We start from the raw sequence: 25,214 nt of genomic DNA on the forward strand, positions 1-25,214 counted from the left end.
AGGTTGTTGTCTCATTTTCAAAATGACCACTGCACTGTACATTTCTTAGCAGTTCCTGGGACAAATTTGTTGATGTTGCAAGTTGCCTCTGCTGCTTTATGTCCTATTTTGAACTCAAATAAGAAAATCGCTTGGATTTGCTTTTTAGTCTAACATCATTTCATAGTTTAAAATCAATATAAAATGCATAGCAAGTAGTAAGTCATTAGCAAAAAACAAAGTGAGAAATGTGCATTAAAATGATGTATAACATAACCACATTTAAGAATGTATTCCAATATCAAGGCAAAGTTCAACAGTGCTAAACCACAATTACTTTTGCACCAACCTAATAAAAATATTTTTTCACTGTTCTTGAAGCTGATAGTTTAAATCACTGCTCATACTGACTCTTCTTTAAGTATTTAGACCAAGTCATTTCTGTTGTGTTCAAGCTTTTCTCATCTCAAATAATCTTTTATAAGTTTTGCTCTTTTTGCTTCCCCCCCCTAGAAATGTGATATACCTAATCATTTTATATGCTGTATTTTATCAGTTGCTTCTTATGTGCTTCCTTATATATTAGGTACATTATACCCCTCTATCAAGGAGCTCTGGGAATTGGACATACTCAAGACTGCAAAGAAAAAAATTGTTCCTTAACCCTCTATAGTACAGGTCAAATTAGGCATAGTGTTCTTTTTTACACAAATCATTAAGACTTTAATGGAATGCTCATCTATGTACAATGGGAGAAATTTTGGATAAGTTACCTGTCATGGTAACCTTGCCCACCTTGTAACCATAGTTAAATCATTACTTATCTTCTGTCACCTCAAGATCCTAGTATCTGTATTGATGTCAATAGGCATATGTTGTGTCCCTCACCCCTTAAAATATACATTGTATATAAAACGTATGTATATGTATGTAATGAATGCTAGTGACCATCTCTCCCATACATTTAAGGCTTTAGAGAAAATACTATCTTCTGGGCCCTCTTGGAAGACATATTTATAAACAGGTTAATAGGTTATACATGACCACTTTGGGTGGACTTAAAGACTTAAAGGGTTAGTTACTTAAAGACAGCTTTAGTATTTAAACTACTTTCTGTCAACATACTAGGTTAATAACTCAAATTATTTTCTACTCTAGAAAAGACAGTCTAGAATAAGTAGCAACTGAACACACATTGATAATTTCAATCCAAGTTAACATTACACACTTCTGTCTTTGGAATCACCCTTAGAATCTGTTACTGAAATCTATTGCTCATATTTTTATCAATGCTGCCACAGTAAGAAAAAAAAAAAACCTAAAATTCAATGGCTTACAAAGAATAATTATCAATATTCATGTTCAAAAACATGATCATGTTCTTCATGGACTGTGAGTCAGCTGTGTCTCTACTCCGTATGCAGACTGATTCCAGGACAAAGACTGAAGCAGGAGTCAGTATTCAATAGTTTCTGTTCTTATCAGTGGACAGAGTCAATGTATGAAGTTCAGTCATACACAGTAAACGGTTCTACTTAATATGGTACACTTTGGGTTTTCCCATTTTGTATGGAGAAATACAAGTCATGTGTCCATGCTTAACAATAAGGTGAGGAAAGACAGTTAGGATGTTGATGTGTAATCCTATCAATGAGGACTGACCAAATAATTTTTAAAAATAATATTCAACAGTAAAATGCCAAATCTTGTGAATGTTTCCATGCACTTGCTGGAAACTGATTATAGTTAGAAACTGGGTTAAAACAGTATGTGTTTATGCGGTTACATTAGGCATATTGACCTCCTTCTATTAGACAATTCCCTTAAGCAAGGAAAGTCAGTATTTTAAGGAAGAGGGGACTGCCACAATAGACAGAGATATGACAGTTTACACAGTGGGTAAGGAAAGCTTAATGCGTTTATGAATTCAGATAAACCTGAGTCCTCTGACCCTTTCCATATAGTGCATTCCTGTTCTTTGAGTCCCACCCTTTCTCTATCAATTCCCTGAATTTCATGTGAGATACTTCATGAGATTTTCAATCTGATTAATACTGTAATTTGGAAGCCTACAGAATATTTTCTTTTCTTTTTGATATTATGGCATTCTAGGTTCATATATAAGAAATTGCCTAAAATAATGGGAAGTTTGTACTATGGGATAAAATTTTGGAATTAGAAACTTAAAGTTCTCGTTTTCCTCCTCAGTCTTGGAATTAGTAATAACTACTTTACCACAGTGATGGCAAATTAGTCATTGCATTCTATAACAGCAGCTAAAAGTTCTTGATAAATTTTATCTTTGCTGGTCAATTTATTTTAGGTCACAATAAGTGATAATTTGACTAATTACAATTTTTAAAAACTCTGAGATTTCAGAGACAAATTTCTTAGGTTATTAGTGTGAATTTACTAGCCTTGATTCCAATTCACTAATCTATCATTCCTTGAGTCACCACAACCTCTCAGATTATAAATTTCTGTATCATAGAATTTGGTTTCAAACAACAAGATCTTCCATTGAATAATTATCTCAAAGTAATTCCTTGAGGAAAATTTGATGGTGAGCACGCTTGCAAGGAAAATGACAGCATGAGATTTGCAGTCGTGTCCAACTCTCTGCAACCCCATGGAGTGTAGTCAGGCTCCTCCGTCCATGAGATTTTCCAGGCAAGAGTGCTGGAGTGGATTGCCATTTCCTTCTCCAAGGGATCTTCCCGACCCAGGAATCAAACCCAGGTCTCCCACATTGCAGGCAGATGCTTTACCGTCTGAGCCATCAGGGAAGTCACTCACACTTGCAAGGAAAATGACAGCATGAGATTTGCAAAACAAACAAGGATTTAGCATAAATCAAATCTGCTGAATACATTAATGTTTCTATTGTTAACAGAGCACGCCTCAAATTATACTGCTATGACAGCCCCAGTCTTTGCAATCAACTGCTGTACCTCAATAATTTCTTACTTGGAAACTCGATGTTGTGCCATTGAGTCTCTGCTACCAGACTCAGCTAAAATGAACTCTTCCTTTAACTTACTTCTATATGTTGATAATTGTATATTCAATTTCACTGCCAGATATACCTAAGTTTAAACACTGGTGTCTCAGGTCCAAGAGACTATGGGAAAGAGAGGATCTTGTTTTCCTATAAGAAGAAGTGTATCTAGTCAATACTCAAAGTGGAATATAATCCAAACTGGAAGAGAGTTTAGATGCAGAGCAACAAAAAGCAGTGACATTTATCCATTTATATACCAACTTATCACTAATCACAGAAAAATTATTTCAAACAGATATCTCACATAATAATAAGGCAGCTTCTGATACCTGGGATAAATACTTCATAGTATAAATCAGACAAAATTATGTTCAGTTTTTATAATTAAATGTTTATTGTAACACAGCCACATCCATTATTTATATACTGTCTATGAAGATCATGGCATCTGGTCCTATCACTTCATGGGAAATAGATGGGGAAACAGTGGAAACAGTGTCAGACTTTATTTATTTTTTGGGAAGGGGCTCCAAAATCACTGCGGATGGTGACTGCAGCCATGAAATGAAAAGACGCTTACTCCTTAGAAGAAAAGTTATGACCAACCTGGATAGCATATTCAAAAGCAGAGACATTACTTTGCCGACTAAGGTCTGTCTAGTCAAGGCTATGGTTTTTCCTGTGGTCGTGTATGGATGTGAAAGTTGGACTGTGAAGAAAGCTGAGCACTGAAGAATTGATGCTTTTGAACTGTGGTGTTGGAGAAGACTCCTGAGAGTCCCTTGGATTGCAAGGAGATCCAACCAGTCCATTCTGAAGGAGATCAGCCCTGGGATTTCTTTGGAAGGAATGATGCTAAAGCTGAAACTCCAGCACTTTGGCCACCTCATGCGAAGAGTTGACTGATTGGAAAAGACTCTGATGCTGGAGAGATTGGGGGCAGGAGGAGAAGGGGACGACCCAGGATGAGATGGCTTGATGGCATCACGGACTCGATGGATGTGAGACTGAATGAACTCCAGGAGTTGGTGCTGGACAGGGAGGCCTGGCGTGCTGCGATTCATAGGGTTGCAAAGAGTCGGACGCGACTGAGCGACTGAACTGAACTGAACACAACATTGCTAATAAAATTTCTGTATGAATGTTAGCAAATAAACACATTTCACAAATTAAAAAGAACACAGAAATGAGTGCTCAGAAATGAATTGCTCCAGAGATTGAAATTATTTTTTAAAAACATTGATAGTTTTAGCTTTCAATAAATTAAGGTGATAGCTATCTAGGTGCAGAAGTTTTGTAGACAGCTTATTTGAGTAAGGCACTTCAGACATAAAATACATTGTCTTTGTCTTTAAATGGACATCTTAAGTTTGTGAAGGTTTACTTACTTACTAACCTGTTATTTTCCCTACATTACCTTTCCTTTGTACTTTAATTTTCTGTTTTTCCTGTTTTTGAAGCTACCAGTTTGAAACAAATATAATTTTATATTTCCTATAGTGCTAATTCTGTTCCACCAAGAAAATGCAGCCCAAATAAAACTTTCTCTACCATTAAGCAACAGTATTTTCTCTTGAGCTGCAAACTGCAAAGTGATATAGAAAACAGCAGAAGCTATAAATTTAGGGCAACTGCAATTTTCAAACAGTTTCCATAATAACTATCCAGAATGCTTCCTTTGTTTCCTGTGTTACCACCAGTGTCTGTATAAAGATTATATTTCTCTATTGATCTATTTACTCAAATGAATGATAGTGTTTTTTTTCCCTCTCTTGAGTGGTTTCTCAGTGGTTAACCAATGATATGTTAATCCAAAAATATTTTTTGACAAAAGCCTAAAATAAACTTAAGAATGTTTTGATAAGCCATCTGCAGAGCCACAGCTCTACATAATCCAAACTCTGCAGTGTTATTTTTCAAAATTTCTGCTAAAATTGAATTGCAATCAAAGTGCCCTGATGGCTCATCTTAGGGAAGAAACAAAAGGTGCAAGTAAAAACCCATCATTTTCTCTAAAATAAAATCTTAAGGAGTCAGGTGTTTGACAAGTATTATTTAATGACATTTTCTAATGTTACAAGTAAACATTTTGTCAATCTTCTTTACTTAGTATGTCAATGTAACTGTATTAACACTAGCATAAATATGCACTTAAATGTGTTATGTTTTAAAAGATGAAGAAAAAAATCAATCCTTTTATTTGGAGATGGAAGCAAATTACAATTAAACTGCTCATAAAGTTAGCACAGATCTCAATATATCTGAAATTAAGAGGTCTAGGAAAAATTTTGTTATATAAATTAAGTCTGATTATAGAACTAGATTATAGGGAATGTAATGTGACTTAATAACCACTTAACTTTTTTTTTCTAGGCTCCAGGCACTGTGCTAAACACTTTATAAGCAATTATATAACTCTCTTAGGAACACTAAGTGGTATATTCTTGTTTTAATTGATAAACATTTTTAAAAGGCTGAAAAATTTGTCCAGGTCCACATAACTATGCATCAGAACAAAATATAAACATGAAAATATTTCTAGCACTTAAAATAATCACAAAGGCAACTCCCTCTTTGATTTTGCTTTTAGCAATACAGGAGATAAGATAAACTAACAATATCTTAGAAAATTAGAATCTCAAATCCACCTTCTATTCATTGTCCAGAACTTAGCTTTCCCTTTATTCAACGCTATACATACGTTTATTTGCTTTATTCTTTTTTAGCTTTTATTTTTTTAATGTTATCCAGAATTAATTATTTTCTTTATTACAATTCAAAAAAATCTGAATAGATTAAAAATCATAAAACTGTTTTGGGTTAGCAGATGCAAAGGAGTATGTATAAAATGAATAAACAACAAGGTCCTACTGTGTAGCACAGGGAAATATTTTATACTGTCATAAACCATGATGGAGAAGAATATAAAAAAGAAATATATATATATGCATAGCTGAAGATTTTTTATGTACAGCAGAAATTAACTCAATATTTTAAATCATCTAACTTCAATTAAAAAAGGAAAAAACTTACAAAATTTTAAACTGTGATTAAAACTTGTTGTTATGGAAATTTTTAGACATATATAAAATAAAAAGTATACTGTAATAATCCTTCTGTATCCATTATCCAGCTTCAACAATTATCAACTCATTGTCTGTTATCCAAGTTGACCACATGGACTGAAAAACATGATCTCTAATGCTACACAGTCAAGCATCTAAAACATGGACTTGTTCAAAGCAAGAAGGGAAGGATAGGTGCTGAAGAGCCATTATCAGTCTTTCCCATGGATAAGGACCAAATGATGGTTGAATGAATAAATCCCTAGGAGATCAGTTCAGTTCAGTTCAGTCGCTCAGTTGTGTCCAACTCTTTGTGACCCCATGGACTGCAGCATGCCAGGCCTCCCTGTCCTATGCCAACTCTTGGAGTATACTCAAACTCACGTCCATTGAGTCAGTGATGCCATCCAACCATCTTATCCTCTGTCATTCCCTTTTCCTTCTGCCTTCAACCTTTCCCAGCATCAGGGTCTCTTCAAATGAGTCAGCTCTTTACATCAGGTGGCCAAAGTATTGGAGTTTCAGCTTTAACATCAATCCTTCCAATGAATATTCAGGACTGATTTCCTTTATTTATTTTCTTTTTAATTTTAATTTTTACTTTATTTTACTTTACAATACTGTATTGGTTTTGCCATACATTGACATGAATCCGCCACGGGTGTACATGAGTTCCCAATCCTGAACCCCCCTCCCACCTCCCACCCCATATCATCTCTCTGGATCATCCTCGTGCACCAGCCCCAAGCATCCTGTATCCTACACCAAACATAGACTGGCGATTCGTTTCTTACATGGTAGTATACATGTTTCAGTGCCATTCTCCCAAATCATCCCACCCTCTCCCTCTCCCTGAGTCCAAAAGTCCGTTCTATAGATCTGTGTCTCTTTTGCTGTCTCACATACAGGTTTATCATTACCATCTTTCTAAATTCCATATATATGTGTTAGTATACTGTATTGGTGTTTTTCTTTCTGGTTTACTTCACTCTGTATAATTGGCTCCAGTTTCATCCACCTCATTAGAACTGATTCAAATGAATTCTTTTTAACGGCTGAGTAATACTCCATTGTGTATATGTACCACAGCTTTCTTATCCATTCATCTGCTGATGGACATCTAGGTTGTTTCCATGTCCTGGCTATTATAAACAGTGCTGCGATGAACATTGGGGTACATGTGTCTCTTTCAATTCTGGTTTCCTTGGTGTGTATGCCAAGCAGTGGGATTGCTGGGTCATATGGCAGTTCTATTTGCAATTTTTTTAAGGAATCTCCACACTGTTCTCCATAGTTAAAATTAAAAGCTTCTGCACAACAAAGGAAACTAAAAGCAAGGTGAAAAGCCAGCCTTTTGAATGGGAGAAAATAATAGCAAATGAAGCAACTGACAAACAACGGATCTCAAAAAATATACAAGCAACTTATGAAGCTCAATTCCAGAAAAATAAACGACCCAATCAAAAAATGGGCCAAAGAACTAAATAGATATTTCTCCAAAGACATACAGATGGCTAACAAACACATGAAAAGATGCTCAGCATCACTCATTATCAGAGAAATGCAAATCAAAACCACAATGAGGTACCATTTCACACCAGTCAGAATGGCTGTGATTCAAAAGTCTGCAAGCAATAAATGCTGGAGAGGGTTTGGAGAAAAGGGAACCCTCTTACACTGTTGGTGGGAATGCAAACTTTTTTTAGCTTTTATAAACGACCCCTGTGGAGTACATCTTTGGGCTGTGTCTGCAATTTTGAAGTCGCCATAACCCTTTATTCTATCCTCTTCATCCATTAACATGAGTGGGCTTTACTTTCCAGGTTGCTTATTCCTGGAAACTCATCCATTAGGTCCCATATTTCTGGGGAAGATTCTAATACCTAATACAAAATATTTGTATATTTAATACATTTCAAAATGGTAAAAGTAGAAAATGGACATAATTTCAAGAACAGTTAAAATGCATGAAATTATTATTGTGATAAGAAATTAATATTGTTCACAAACTTCCCTAATCTTTTAGTAATGCCACTGAATAAGATGTATATTTATAGGGCATTGTTTGCATTGACATAGAATACTAGATTCTTTTTTTTTCTAATTTTTATTTTTACTTTATTTCACTTTGCAATACTGTATTGGTTTTGCCATACATTGACATGAATTCACCACGGGTGTACATGCGTTCCCAAACATGAACCCCCCTCCCACCTCCCTCCCCATAACATCTCTCTGGGTCATCCCTGTGCACCAGCCCCAAGCATGCTGTATCCTGCGTCGGACATAGACTGGCGATTCAATTCTTACGTGATAGTATACGTGTTAGAATGCCATTTCCCCAAATCATCCCACCCTCTCCCTCTCCCTCTGAGTCCAAAAGTCCATTATACACCTCTGTGTCTTTTTTGCTGTCTTGCATACAGGGTCGTCATTGCCATCTTCCTAAATTCCATATATATGTGTTAGTATACTGTATTGGTGTTTTTCTTTCTGGCTTACTTCACTCTGTATAATCAGCTCCAGTTTCATCCATCTCATCAGAACTGATTCAAATGAATTCTTTTTAACGGCTGAGTAATACTCCATTGTGTATATGTACCATAGCTTTCTTATCCATTCATCTGCTGATGAACAGTGTGGAAAATTCCTTTAAAAATTGCAAATAGAACTACCTTATGACCCAGCAATCCCACTGCTGGGCATACACACTGAGGAAACCAGAATTGAAAGAGACACATGTACCCCAATGTTCATTGCAGCACTGTTTATAATAGCCAGTACATGGAAACAACCTAGAGGTCCATCAGCAGAAGAATACTAGATTCTTAATCCACTGAATCTGTGACATTCAAGCTCAAAATATGACTGTGCCTTTCATTTCTTTATTTGGTTCCCCCATATTTCTCCCCAGGAAACTCCACTCTCTATCCAGTCACCTATCTAAGGAAAAGTTAATTACTTAATATGTTAATTACTTAAATATGTTGTCTGTTAATTACTTAAATATGTTGTCACTACCAGGTATACTTGCATTTTTAAAAACAAAATCACGATGGTAACTCCATAGGAAATTCTGTGGCATAAATTCTGGCTAATAATATGTTCTCAATGAACATTAATTCTCTTAAATTCTAAAAACTATAAAAACTGTGTAATCCTGGACTGACGTTGTATGTAACTCTGATAATTTAGTGTTCAACAAAGTCTCACATTACCTCAGATTTTCCCACCTGTTCCACACTGATGCATGAGGAACTTTTTGTTAAAATAAGACAGTTTGTCCCTTGGCGGAAATTCTTTTTTTAGTATACTTATTTAAATTTTGTAAGAATCCACTTTTGTAATGACTCCACTGTTCAATTGTTTTTCTCAATTATTACTTTTTCTATTAGTAGATGTTTTTACCTGATACAGGTTTTTGACACATATTTTGACTTTAACTGTCATTTAAAATTTAATATAGATTGTGTTATTAACATTAAACTTAAAACCTTGTTTCATTGTCCCAATTGCAGGTAAATGTTCAGGTTTCCCAAAATTGAACTTAGTTAAAAAAAAAAAAAAAAAACCCTATTTAAGCATCTTTAAGTGAATTTTGACCTAGTAGAAGAACCAAATTAAGTCTAATTAAACTCAGGAAACAAGTATTATCACTGAAGTGTCCAAAACATGCTTTCATTTAATTGACTTTAAATTATTTCTATTAATTTATTTCTATTGGTGTTTGTATTCCTATTTCTAAGGTTAAAAAGTAAGTAAAACCGTTATTTAGCATCAGTACATCATACTCCATGTTAAAAATTGCAAAATGTTTTAGAAAAATTTCAAGCTAGTAAAACAAAGGCAAGAAATTAGATATAAGATTATTAAGTGTACAAAGGGACTATGAGAGACCAAGTCTGAGAAACCAAGCTATTGTATGATGTATATGTCTTTTTTTTTTTTTATCATATTCAGCTTCAGTTATTGCCTGCAATAACTTATATACTGGCAATTCAGCCTCTGCTATACATGCTGACAGAGGTGTGATTAACTGAAGCTTATTCTAGGAAATAGATGATATAAAGATTGATAAATGACTATAAATCAATGTACATGCATTTATTTCCTCTTAGAGAAATATATTATATAATTTAATATTTATAATATGCATTATATACTGCTGTTAAATCCTATGAATTTTTTTTAAATTTTGTATTATTGTATCTTCAAAGTTAGGGATGGAATTTTTACTATATATAGTTTTAAAATTTTAAAATTTGTTTATATATTTTTGCATTATTTTCCCCATGTACAAATAGTCACTCTTTTATGGTAAGAAAATACCTCTTTTGACTATTGTCTACCCAGCTGTCACCTCTATCTTCTATTACATTTGTCCATACTAGAAAAATATAAGGTGGTCCACAGTCATAGCTAATATGTATTAGATCTTTCCCAATATATTAAGGAAAAGGAGATATATTGACTGATAAATGCCCAAGGGATATCTTGAACTTTTTATGGAGGCTAACCAATGAAGAAATTCATACTCTGTAATTCAAATAGAATCAACTTTAATCCAAGTAATGGAATATTTTAGTTTCAATGATGTTTGACAGCCAGATTGAGGTCATTCAGTGAAGTCTGATCCTGAAGCCCTATGAACTCTCTAAAACCTTTTGAAAAAGTTTTATTACACATAGGGACCTAATTTGATATGGTTTAAGGTTACCAAAGATGAGGAGAATAAATAGTTTTAGTGCCTAGACAGTTTCCCTTGAACATTGGTTGTTAATATCTGTGGTCAGAAACCATCCCTAACTGTATGCTCTCTACTGCATTTAGAGGTCAATAACCATTAACTGACGACAGCAACAATAGGCATTTGTGATCCACAGCCTCATTCTCAGACTGTGGCAACATTCTTCTACCAAAGGTTGTGAACAAGTGAGGACTTTTCTACTCAATCAAAAGAGAAATAGTCCAAAAACAATTCACTGGTCTTTGAGTTGAGGTTTCCATATGCTATGAGGCTAGCAAGAATGTTTACTTTCCTTGAAAAAAATCAGGATGAACATCATGTACATTTTTTTCTTACTGGGTCCAAGCTTATAGCACTTGCCATATGACAGGCCAATAAGTTAAGACCTGAGTTGTTGGAGCAAGGAATAATGTCTTTATTGAGAAGTCCAGCAGACCAAGAAGATGGTGGACTAGTGTCCCAAAGAACCATCTTGTGAAGGTTTGGATGATAATTTCTTTCAGAGAACAAAACGGGGTAGGTGAGGAAGCAACATAGGAAAAGAAAAGTGACACATTTTTGCAAATGTCTCCTGGTTCTGGCTAGTCTCTGGAGGGAATGTGTTAATTTCTTTCCTGCAGCCTTTCACTGGTGGGTCTGGTCAAGATGTTTTCTGTGAGCTTAAACAAAGGTATTAGGTTAAAACTTAAGCGCCAAAGGCAAGATTCCCTGAGGTGGGCCATTATGTATACTTTAAGCTTATAGGAGATATCCCTTTGGTGACTAACTTATAGCAAAATCTAGCAGAATATAAAGGTTAAAATAAAAGAAACAGATCCAATGTGGAGTCAGATTTGTTCTTTATTACAGTTTGTTTTTGATATTTGATCTCTCATGAAAAACTCATTGTAGCTCTAATCAGAAACCATTGAAATGTAAGTTAACTAATTATCTTTGAGCTAGTCTTTACTGCAATGGGAGAAATCATTCTAAGCACTGAAATTTTCCTATTACATGTTCTAGTTTGGTTAAAGATGGAATTTATTTTCTAATGAGACCTCATGATATACACTGTAGTCCCCCAAAAGTCTATAACTAGTTATGAAATATGGAATTATAGAAAAGATGCCATGTTTTCTTTCTATTTAAAAACTAGCAATCAATAAAACCTCATTAGAAGAAGGCAATGGCAACCCACTCCAGTACTCTTGCCTGGAGAATCCCAGGGACAGGGGAGCCTGGTGGGCTGCTGTCTATGGGGTCGCACAGAGTCGGACACGGCTGAAGCGACTTAGGAGCAGCAGTAGCAGCATACACATATATGGGCTTCTCAGTTGATGCAGATGGTAAAGAACCCGCTTTTCAATGCAGGAGACATGAAAGATGTGGGTTCCATCTCTGGGTCTAGAAAATCCCCTGGAGGAGGGCTTGACAACTCACTCCAGTATTCTTGCCTGGAGAATCCCCATAGACAGAGGAGCCTGGTAGGCTATAGTCCAAAGGGTTGCAAAGAGCTGGACATAGCTGAAGCAACTTAGCATGCATGCACACATGTACATACATATATGTACATATGAATAAGAATGCTTAAAATGAGGGCTTTTTCAAATATATTTGCATTCTTCTGTGAATCTAAAAAGATACCTTTCAAAGCACCGTAGATCTAATAAGTATGTCAGGATTCTTAATCATTTCAGTTCAGTTCAGTTCAGTTGCTCAATCGTGTCTGACTCTTTGCAAGCCCATGAATCGCAGCACGCCAGGCCTCCCTGTCCATCACCAACTCCCGGAGTTCACTCAAACTCAGGTCCATCGAGTCAGTGGTGCCCTCCAGCCATCTCATCTTCTGTTGTCCCCTTCTCCTCCTGCCCTGAATCCCTTCCAGCATCAGAGTTTTTCCAGTGAGTCAACTCTTCGCATGAGGTGGCCAAAGTACTGGAGTTTCAGCTTTAGCATCATTCCTTCCAAAGAAATGCCTGCACTGATCTCCTTCAGCATGGACTGGTTGGATCTCCTTGCAGTCCAAGGGACTCTCAAGAGTCTTCTCAAACACCACAATTCAAAAGCATCAATTCTTCAGCGCTCAGCTTTCTTCACAGTCCAACTCTCACATCCATACATGACCATAGGAAAAACCACAGCCTTGACTAGACGGACCTTATATGGCAAAGTAATGTCTCTGCTTTTGAATATGCTATCTAGGTTGGTCATAACTTTCCTTCCAAGGAGTAAGTGTCTTTTAATTTCATGGCTGCAGTCACCATCTGAAGTGATTTTGGAGCTCCAAAAAATAAAGTCTGACACTCTTTCCACTGTTTCTCCATCTATTTCCCATGAAGTGATGGGACCAGATTCCATGATCTTCGTTTTCTGAATGTTGAGCTTTAGGCCAACTTTTTCCCTCTCCTGTTTCACTTTCATCAAGAGGCTTTTTAGTTCCTCTTCACTTTCTGCCATAAAGGTGGTGTCATCTGCATATCTGAGGTTATTGATATTTCTCCCAGCAATCTTGATTCTAGCTTGTGCTTCTTCCAACCCAGTGTTTCTCATGATTTACTCTGCATATAAGTTAAATAAGCAGGGTGACAATATACAGCCATGACATACTCCTTTTCCTATTTGGAACCAGTGTTGTTCCATGTCAAGTTCTAACTGTTTCTTCCTGACCTGCATATAGGTTTCTCAAGAGGCAGGTCAGGTGGTCTGGTATTCCCATCTCTTTCAGAATTTTCCACAGTTTATTGTGATACACACAGTCAAAGGCTTTGGCATAACCAATAAAGCACAGTTTGTAGAAAAATATAATCAAGCTATAAGAACAATACAATAGAATACAGAGCAAGTAATTTCCAATAAAATAGGCATGCTAAAAGGTTGAAAAACTGCAAGTCACTGAAAGTAGTGTTTTGGAAATGAGATTATGTTAGTGCAATTATGCCTCTGTAGAATATCACACCCTTAAGGATTCAGAAGGTTAGTTGGAGATTTTCAAACTATGATGGATTCTTAGTATAGAAACCTATTTTACTTATTATAGTAACATATTTTAGGTAGATAAACTAATGGGTTAAGTAAGAAGCACTGTAAAATACCAACTAATAAGGCAGTTCAGTTGCTCAATTGTGTCCAGCTAGTTTTGCTCTGCTTTGCTTGTTGTGATGCTTCCTAAGGCCCACTTGACTTTGCATTCCAGGATGAGTGGTCACACCATCGTGCTTATCTGGGTCATGAAGATCTTTTTTGTACAGTTCTTATATTCTTGCCACCTCTTCTTAATGTATTCTGCATTTGTTAGGTCCATATCATTTCTGTCCTTTACTATGTCCATCTTTGCGTGAAATATTTCCTTGAATCTCTAATTTTCTTGAAGAGATCTCCAGTCTTTCCCATTCTATTTTTTTCCTCTGTTACTTTGCATTAATTACTGAGGAATGCTTTGTTAACTCACCTTTCTATTTTTTGAACTCTGTATTCAAATGGGTATATCTTTCCTTTTCTCCTTTTCCTTTTGCTTCTCTTCTTTTATCAGCTATTTACAAGGCCTCCTCAGACAACCATTTCACCTTTTAGCATATCTTTTTCTTGGGGATGGTCTGGATCACTGCATCCTATACAATGTCATGAACATCCTTCCAAAGTTCCTCAGGCACTCTGTCTATCAGATCTAGTCCCTTAAATCTATTTCCCACTTCCAGTGTATAATCCTAAGGGATTTGATTTAGGTCATGCCTGAAAGGTCTAGTGGTTTTCCCTATTTCTTCACTTTAAGTCTGAATTTGGTAATAATAAGTTCATGATCTGAGCCATTGTCAGCTCCCGGTCTTGTTTTTTCTGACTGTATAGAGCTTCTCCATTTTTGGCTGCATAAAACATAATCAATCTGATTTCAATATTGACCATCTGGTGATGTCCATGTATAAAATCTTCTCTTGTGTTGTTGGAAGAGGGTGTTTGCTTATGACCAGTGTATTTTCAAGGCAAAACTTCTTTAGCCTTTGCTCTGCTTCATTCTGTACTCCAAGGCCAAATTTGCCTGTTACTCCAGGTGTTTTGTGACTTTTGTATTCCGGTCCCCTATGATGCAAAGGACATCTTTTTTGGGTGTTAGTTCTAGAAGGTCTTGTAGGTCTTCATAGAAACATTCAACTTCAGCTTCTTCAGCGTTACCCGTCAGGGCATAGCCTTGGATTACTGTGATATTGAATGGCTTGCTTGCCTTTGAAATGAACAGAGATCATGCTGTCATTTTTCAGTTCAGTCAGTCACTTAGTTGTGACCAACTCTTTGCAACCCCATGGACTTCAGCAAACTCCCGGAGTTTACTCAAACTCATGTCCATTGAGTCGGTCACTGACTCATTTTTAATTGCACTCAAGTACTACATTTCAGACTCTTTTGTTGACTATGAGGGCTACTCCATTTTTTCTGAGAGTCTTACCCACAGTAGTAGATATAATGGTCATCTGAATTAAATTTGCCCATTCCTGTCCATTTTAGTGCACTGATTTCTAAAATGTTGGTATCCACTCTTGCCATCTCCTGTTTGACTACTTTCAATTTACCTTAAGTCATAGACCTTACATTCCAGGTTCCTATGCAATATTGTTTTTTATAGTTTTGGACTTTACTTGCATCATCAGTCACATCTACTACTCATTTTTGCTTTGGCTCCGTCTCTTCATTCTTTCTAGAGTTATTTCTCCACTCTTCTCCAGTAGCATATTGGGGACCAACTGACCTGGGGAATTCATCTTTTAGTGTCCTATCTTTTTGCCTTTTCATACTGTTCATGGAGTTCTCAAGGTAAGAATAGTGAAGTGGTTTGCCATTCCCTTCTCCTGTGGACCATGTTTTGTCAGAACTCCACCATGACCTGTTTGTCTTGGATCACACTAAAAGGCATAATTAATAAGTAAATCATCCTAAAGTTTGATGTTCTGAAACTAGGATCTTACCTGAATGCTCTTATGCAGATATTTTGCTTCTGTTTGAATATCTGGGTCAATGTCATTTATATAATTTTCCTAGCACTCTTGACAAAAAACAAAGATAACAACTTATAGTCTTTCATTCATCAACAGCTACCAAATGTAACTATGTGCAAAAATGTTGTTCAATGTGCTGAGTATACAGCAATAAAAAAAATGGATAACAATTCTTGTCTTCACAGAACATGTAATTGTATATTTTCTTCTCTGAAGCTGAAGGTTCAAATATTTATTTTCTGTAGTTTCATCATAACCCATATAAGTATGTGGTGAATAAGATATCAGATACAAGTCACAAAATCAAAGAAAGAAAACTGGCCTTTTCCCCTTCTAATGTGAATTGTCAGGTTAGTGCCAAAATATGCAGAGTCACTTTACACAAGGAACACAAAATAACAGGATTTTAAAATAGAAAATGAAAAGCTAAAACTTCTTACCAGTTCCATATATTCATGATATCTCAGGGTCTGCTTGTGGTAGTTGTAAAGAGGTAAAACCAAGGCATCCTAACCTAACATGGTAATATTCACTAAACTAATACACATGTAGATTTCCTTAGCCTTCCTCAGAGTAAGTTTTAAATTTTTCCCATATCCATTGCATAGATTCTCTTTTTATTTTTTGGTAACACTTTATACATACTTCTGAAAGGATAAAGCACTATATAAGTCTGCCATGTAAAAGAATTATAGAAAATATACGATGTGAAATCACCTTGTTTACCCCATCTCATTCCAACCTTCCTCACCAAACAGAAAGCCTTGTTGGTATGGTGGTTCATATTCTTGATCTTTGCTGTCCCTGGGCTCTTGTAGATACACTACCCTACGTTAAGTTTCTAGTGCTGCTGTAACAGGGTACCACAAGTTGGGAGGTTTAAAACAATAGAATTTAGTCTTTCTAAAGACAGTTATGGAGGTGAGAAATCCAAGATTAAGGTATCAGATGGGCAGTGCTTCCTCTGAAGGCTCTAGGGAAGAAACTTGCCTAGCTTTTTCACAGTGTTTCATGATTGTCAGCAGTCCTTGTGAATTCCTTGGCTTGTAGACCAGCCATTCCAGTTTCTTCATCCATAATCATAAGTGTTTCCCTGGGTGTTTATGTCTCTGTGCTCTTTTAAGAGCTCCAGTTACAGTGGATTTAAGGCCTACCCTAATCCTGTATGACCTCATCTTAATTAATTGCATCTGATTGATTAATTAATTAATTCATTAATTGCATCTGATTAAAAACAACAACAACAACAACAACAACTCTCTCCTTGAGCAAACGTCAGTCAGGTTCCTCTGAGATCTTTTCTGGACAAGGTCTCTGTGAATGCATGCATACTCAGTGGCTGAGTTGTGTCTGACTTTTTGTGACCCCACAACTGTAGCCCACCAAGATCCTCTGTCCATGGGATTCTCCAAGCAAGAATACTGGAGTGGCTTGTCATTTCCTCCTCCAGGGGATTTTCCCAACCCAGGGATGGAACCTACATCTCTCCTACCTTGTCAGGCAGATTCTTTATTGCTGAGCCTCCTCCTTGGCCCCAATTCTGCCTGTAGCCTGCACAATCCAGGCTTAGAAAATAATTTTTCTAAGTCAACCCTCTCACCCTTTGTATATAATCATCCTTGATATCTGATCACCTTAGCCAGATATCAAGAATGAAAAATCCTGTTAATCATGTTTTTCAAGAATCCGTTACCTTTGATGTCTCCCTCTCAGTAAATTTCCACCCACTGAGCCCGTCTCCCTGCTCTTTGGTTATACATCCCAATTGAGGCTCCTTGGCTATATACCGGAATTGATCTCTTTTCTATATTAAATTCCCTTTCCCAATATTAAAATAGTTACTGAATAAAATCTCTTTTTGCCACTTTAGTGCATAGTTCTCATTCTCTTTGACACTACAAAGCCCCCATTTCCAAATAAGGTCACATTCTAAGGTTCTCGGTAGACATGGGTTTTGAGGGAACACTATTTAACACAGTACACACTATGTCTATTCCCTCTCTCTCACACACATACACTCTTATTTGTTTTTGTTGCACAAATCAGATTTCTTTTTCATAAATAAACTGATCCATCAATTTCATTTAAGATTTTGTGAGACTCCAAGATAAAGCAAATCACATAGTAATAACCCCCCAAGTTAAGTATGGAAATAAAATAATTATGAAAAAGTTACTGATCAGTTTCTTTGCACACACATAGCATATGGTATTTATATTGTTGTGACTTTCATGTGGTTGCTTACTCACTAAGTGATATTCGACAATTTGTGACCTCACTGACTGAAGCCCATCAGGCTTCACTGTCCATGGGATTTCCCAGGTAAGAATGCCATTTCCTCCTCCAGGGGATCTTCCTGACCCAGGGATCTCCTGCATTGGCAGGTGGATTCTTTACCACTTCCATTTTTGGGAAGCCATTGGAATTAGTTGTGTGATTATATTTCCAGATAGATTTTAAGTTACTTTAGGAGAGATGCCATATCTCATATTTCTGAATTTTCAGGTCAGATGTGGTATCCAAAAAATTGTAGGCATTTGGTGAAAGTCTCAGGTAGCCCACACTAGAATTCAAACATGTTTGAGTATGTCAGATGAACTACTGGGTAGCCTCATTTATTTGTCTGCAAGATCAAAGAGCCTCTTTGAAAGATTTATCTTAAAGAAAACAGGAATCAGTGAGGTAAGCTGGACCCAGGAAAGAACACACCAAGCAGTCAGGTGATTTTGAATTTAAGACTGATTCTTTTATTTAGATATGTCTTACATACATGTGTGCATATCAAATTGCTTCAGTTGTGTCTGACTCTTTGCGAACCTATGGACTGTAGGGCCACCAGGCTCCAATTGGTCAAGGAGTTTCTGCAGGTGAACTGATAAATGTGCTGTGTGTGTATGTATTTGTATCTGTATTAGATGTTTTCATTGAATAATTATGCATGGTCTAATATCTATTTTGTCTGTGTCAAGTGAGTAGTACAAGTACTGGATGGAGAACTTGAGAAATACTAAATCATTCATTCTTATATTTATTCAACTAACAGGGCCATGGTTTTATACTAAGAGATACAGATGTAAGTGGAGCAGATGTATACACTAGTCTATCTTTTTGAGGCTGAAGTTTACAGGCAAGATGGACACCAAAGGATCTCACAATCCATGTCATTCACTACTGTGATGAGTTCAGTTCAGTTGCTCAGTCGTGTCACTTTGCAAACCCATGAATCACAGCATGCCAGGCCTCCCTGTCCATCACCAACTACCAGAGTTCACCGAAACTCATGTACTTTGAGTCAGTGATGCCATCCAGCCTTCCATTCTCTGTTGTCCCCTTCTCCTCCTGCCCCCAATCTCTCCCAGCATCAGAGTCTTTTCCAATGAGTCAGCTCTTCTCATGAGGTGGCCAAAGTATTGGAGTTTCAGACTCAGCATCAGTCCTTCCAATGAACACTCAAGACTGGTCTCCTTTAGGATGGACTAGTTGGATCTCCTTGCAGTCCAAGGGACTCTCAAGAGTCTTCTCCAACACCACAATTCAAAAGCAACAATTCTTCAGTGCTCAGCTTTCTTCACAGTTCAACTCTTACATCCATACATGACCACTGGAAAAACCATAGCCTTGACTAGATAGACCTTTGTTGGCAAAGTAATATCTCTGCTTTTTATATACTATTTAGGTTGGTCATAATTTTCCTTCCAAGGAGTAAGCGTCTTTTAAATTTCATGGCTGCAATTACCTTCTACAGTGAATTTGGAGCCCCCAAAAATAAAGTCTGACACTGTTTCCACTAAGTGCTTCTAAAAAGAAGAACACAGGATTCTAGGAGAATAATAGTGATGGTTTATATAGTCACAGGAGGTGGAGGGGATGACAGACGATGAGATGGTTGGATGGCATCACAGACTCGATAGATATGAGTTTGAGGAGGCTCCAGGAGTTGGTGATGAACAGGGAAGCCTGGAGTGCTGCAGTCCGTGGGGTCATAAAGAGTCAGACATGACTGAGTGACTGAACTGAACTGATATCGTCACAGAGAGCAGGAAAGGATTTCCTAGGAAAATAACATTTGAGCTGAAGGAAAATGGCAATTAACCAAATAGCAGATCACATTTGGGTGATTCTATTTTACTACTTCCTGAGAAAATCACCATGTTAGGGATGGCCACTCATGAAAAAGGGGGATTGTTCTATTTTATGAGGAAGATCCCCTAAATTTTCCCTTCCTTGTCTTTTTTTGTATCTTAGTTTCCCTCATTCAAGCATTTGGATAGATAATTCACTCAAAAGAATAAGGAAATAAACTCTTACAAAACAGCTGTAATTTAAATCCACAGGTAATGATAAACTTTGAAATGCTTTCCTCAAAGGCTTTAGTTTCACTTTGTAATTCTGATCTCCTGGCCACAAAGGAATAGAGAACACCATACATAAAGGCCCAATCATTGTAAAAAATAAATGAAAGCAATTTTTTTTCTCTGACAGATAATAATAAAATGAAAATTTAGGAGAAAACATCATCCCCTTACAACATTCTCAACTAACTTTTGGTTAAATTTATGAATCCAGAAACTTGAGAAGATAATTTAAAAGTGTTTTGTGATTTTCTCTAGCTACTGAACATGGAATTCCATCCAGTTGAGCTGTTTCAAATCCTGAAAGATGAGGCTGTGAAAGTGCTGCACTCATGGCCACAGGACTGGAAAAGGTCAGTTTCCATTCCAATTCCAAAGAAAGGCAATACAAAAGAATGCTCAAACTACCACACAATTGCACTCATCTCACACTCTAGTAAAGTAATGCTCAAAATTCTCCAAGCCAGGCTTCAGCAATACATGAACCATAAACTCCCTGATGTTCAAGCTGGTTTTAGAAAAGACAGAGAAACCAGAGATCAAATTGCCAACATCCACTGGATCATAGAAAAAGCAAGGGAGTTCCAGAAAAACATCTATTTCTGCTTTATTGACTATGCCAAAGCATTTGACTGTGTGGATCACAATAAACTGTGGAAAATTCTGAAAGAGATGGGAATACCAGACTACCTAACCTGCCTCTTGAGAAATCTGTATACAGGTCAGGAAGCCACAGTTAGAACTGGACATGGAACCACAGACTGGTTCCAAATAGGAAAAGAAGTACGTCAAGGCTGTATATTGTCACCCTGCTTATTTAACTTCTATGCAGAGTACATCATGAGAAATGCTGGACTGGAAGAAACACAAGCTGGAATCAAGATTGCCGGGAGAAATATCAATAACCTCAGATATGCAGATGACACCACCCTTATGGCAGAAAATGAAGAGGAACTGAAAAGCCTTTTGATGAAAGTGAAAGAGGAGAGCGAAAAAGTTGGCTTAAAGCTCAACATTCAGAAAACGAAGATCATGACATCCAGTCCCATCACTACATGGGAAATAGATGGGGAAACAGTGGAAACAGTGTCAGACTTTGTTTTTTTGGGCTCCAGAATCACTGCAGATGGTGATTGCAGCCATGAAATTAAAAGACGCTTACTCCTTGGAAGAAAAGTTATGACCAACCTAGATAGCATGTTATAAAGCAGAGACATTACTTTGCTGACTAAGGTCCGTCTAGTCAAGACTATGGTTTTTCCTGTGGTCATGTATGGATGTGAGAGTTGGACTGTGAAGAAGGCTGAGTGCCGAAGAATTGATGCTTTTGAACTGTGGTGTTAGAGAAGACTCTTGAGAGTCCCTTGGACTGCAAGGAGATCCAACCAGTCCATTCTGAAGGAGATCAACCCTGGGATTTCTTTGGAAGGAATGATGCTAAAGCTGAAGCTCCAGTGCTTTGGCCACCTCATGCGAAGAGTTGACTCATTGGAAAAGACTCTGATTCTGGGAGGGATTGAGGGCAGGAGGAGAAGGGGACGACCGAGCATAAGATGGCTGGATAGCATCACGGACTCAATGGAAGTGAGTCTGAGTGAACTCTGGGAGATGGTGATGGACAGGGAGGCCTGGCGTGCTGCGATTCATGGGGTCGCAAAGAGTCGGACACAACAGAGCAACTGAACTGAACTGAACTGAACATGGAACAACAGACGGGTTCCAAATAAGAAAAGGAGTATGTCAAGGCTGTATATTGTCACCCTGCTTATTTAACCTATATGTAGAATACATCATTAGAAACTCTGGGCTGGAAGAAGCACAAGCTGGAATCAAGATTGCTGGGAGAAATATCAATAACCTCAGACATGCAGATGACACCACCCTTATGGCAGAAAGTGAAGAGGAACTAAAAAGCCTCTTGATGAAAGTGAAAGTGAAGCAGTTGACTTAAAGCTCAACATTCAGAAAATGAAAATCATGGCATCCGATCCCATCAGCTCATGGGAAATAGATGGGGAAACAGTGGAAACAGTGTCAGACTTTTTTGGGGGGTCTCCAAAATCACTGCAGATGGTGATTGCAGCCATGAAATTAAAAGATGCTTACTCCTTGGAAGAAAAGTTATGACCAACCTGGACAGCATATTATAAAGCAGAGACATTACTTTGCCAACAAAGCTCCGTCTAGTCAAGGCTATGGTTTTTCCAGTAGTCATGTATGGATGTGAGAGTTGGACTGTGAAGAAAGCTGAGCACTGAAGAATTGATGCTTTTGAACTGTGGTGTTGGAGAAGGCTCTTGAGAGTCCCTTGGGCTGCAAGGAGATCCAACCTGTTCATCCTAAAGGAGACCAGTCCTGGGTGTTCATTGGAAGGACTGATGCTGAGGCTGAAACTCCAATATTTTTGCCAACTTATATGAAGAGTTGACTCATTGGAAAAGACTCTGATGCTGGGAGAGATTGGGGGCAGGAAGAGAAGGGGATGGCAGATGGCTGGATGGCATCACCGACTCAATGGACATGAGTTTGAGTGAACTCTGGGAGTTGGTGATGGACAGGGAGGCCTGGCGTGCTGTGATTCATGGGGTTGCAAAGAGTCGGACGTGACTGAGCGACTGAACTGAACTGAACTTAGATTTCTCCCTAAATGTCAGATTCATATAGTCTAGAGATCATGCAGATTTATAATCAAACCAAGTAACACATGTGTTCCCTGTGGCTCAGCTGGTAAAGAATATGTCTGCAATCCAGGAGACCTGCGTTCAATCCTTGGATTGGAAATATCCCCCGGAGAAAGGAAAGGCTACCCACTCCAGTATTCTGCCCTGGAGAATTTCATGGACTGTATACAACACGACTGAGCAACTTCCCCTTCACTTCAAAATGTAAGGGAGGATACCATTTTTGTTATACTCCTCATGAATTCTGACTAGCCATTTGGAAGAACATTGGGAATAACTTGTACTGATATCTTCTCATTTAAATGTATATTGCGTGTTCCTATGCATCTCAGTCACGCTATGATTACTTTGCATTAACACGTTCAAAATACGCCATTTTTTAGCTTTTTATAATTTGTGTGTACATTAGTTCTTTTCAAACACAAACATCAATTTGGAAGGATCTTGTAAGGTTATATGCTTCATTCTTTTAAAGACTAGAACTCAATCTAAAATTTACAATGTGGTCCTCTGTTTATTTTGTTTAGATTTAAGTATAACACATTCAGTTTCCAAATCTATGTTTCCCTAATTCTTACCAGTCCAGTAATGCTAATTGGCTTATGGGGAATCAGATTTATCTGAAATTTTGTGTATATTATTTAGAACAGGCTTCTTCACATACCTGGTACTCTGCTGAAGGCATCTCTCTTGTGGTCATGAATAAGGTCATTATTGTTGAGTATTTGCTAATGTGACAGATATCTGAGGCAACAGACAGAGTGACTGAGAAGAACCATATCTTTGTGCTCTTATCCAGACTGCACTGCTTGTTTCCTCATAAATTTATAGGGTTTTCAATGAAATAGCTTTTATACATCTAATTCACCACTTACCTACACTGTATAGAAATCATTTGTCAAATATAGGGAGAATCCCATGGATGGAAGAGCCTGGTGGGCTACAGTTCCTACAGTCCATTGGAGACTGGCTCCAGTTCTCTTCTTGGTATAATTAAACCACAGATTTCATGACCCCATATCCTTGTGGACATGCCAGCTGCATTTGTCCTCATGCTGTTTAGGCAGAATGCTCATTTGCACAGTCACTGAAGAGAACTCTCCAGCCTGAAAGCACTGCAGATTGGTCTCTGATTTTATTGTTACACTGCAGGACCAAATAGGGATTCCGTGGCAGCTCAGATGGTAAAGAGTGTGCCTGCAATGTGGGAGACCTAGGTTCGATCTCTAGGCTGGGAAGATCCCCTGAAGTCGGAAATGACAACCAACTCTAGCATTATTGCCTGGAAAATCTCATGGATGGAGAAGTCTGGGGAGCTACACTCCGTGGGGTCGCAAAGAGTTGGACATGACTGTGCAACTTCACTTTCACTTTCAGGACCAAATAGAAGCTTGTCAGATATGGAGGACAAAATGCTAAGCAGAAATGAACACTTTGAATAGTTTTTTAATTGTTTAACATAATTAAATATAGTGATTTACTTCAGCCTTGGAGGAATAGATAGTCTAGCTCCAGGTAGAACTAATTTAAAAAATATTTTAAAGAACAATTTGGTAAGAATCACTTATGAAGACATATCTATCCTAAAACTCTTAGGAACTGTGTGAGGTTAATGGAAAGTTTTAACAATTTTTTTTTCTGCTATAACTTTACATTTATTCCGCTGTCATCAGAGTGTGAAAAATGCAATATTAGTGAATAATTATGATAGAATTCATTCACTAAATGTTTACTATATGCCAGGACTTTTTGTACAATATCCATATTTCTCAATATAATATGCTCATTCTAATTTGGAAAATATTGAAATTTCAGACACTCATTTATGTGCACAATGTTACACAGTGGACCTTTGATTCAAATGCAAACCTAACTTTTATTTTTTTTTAATTTTACTTTACAATGCTGTATTGGTTTTGCCATACATTGACATGAATCCGCCACGGGTGTACATGAGTTCCCAATCCTGAACCCCCCTTCCACCTCTCTCCCCATATTCTCTCTGGGTCATCCCAGTGCACCAGCCCCAAGCCTCCTGTATCCTGTTTTGAACCTAGACTGGCGATTCATTTCTTACATGATAGTATACATGTTTCAATGCCATTCTCCCTAACTTTTACAGTCTCTGCTCTTTTCTTTCCTTACATTGTAAATGGGTTGGAGGAGAACCCTGCTTCTCCTATACAACTCACACAGAATGCTTCAGTAACCAGGTGTATGGGAGATTTTCCACATCAATCAGTTCTCTGCCATCAACTAAGTGTCCTACAATTCACTTCTCACATTGGTCAAAGTAAGCATAAGAGACACAGGCTAAGGTCTTGGTCCCACAAGATGAGCTTCTCCTTCAGATTCCAATAACAAGGAGTGTGTCCCCAAGTTACCCACAATCTCACCTCAAATTAGCTATAAATCAGAGGGTCCC

Source organism: Ovis canadensis, chromosome 3 (genome assembly GCF_042477335.2).
Source record: "Ovis canadensis isolate MfBH-ARS-UI-01 breed Bighorn chromosome 3, ARS-UI_OviCan_v2, whole genome shotgun sequence".
Taxonomy (NCBI): domain Eukaryota; kingdom Metazoa; phylum Chordata; class Mammalia; order Artiodactyla; family Bovidae; genus Ovis; species Ovis canadensis.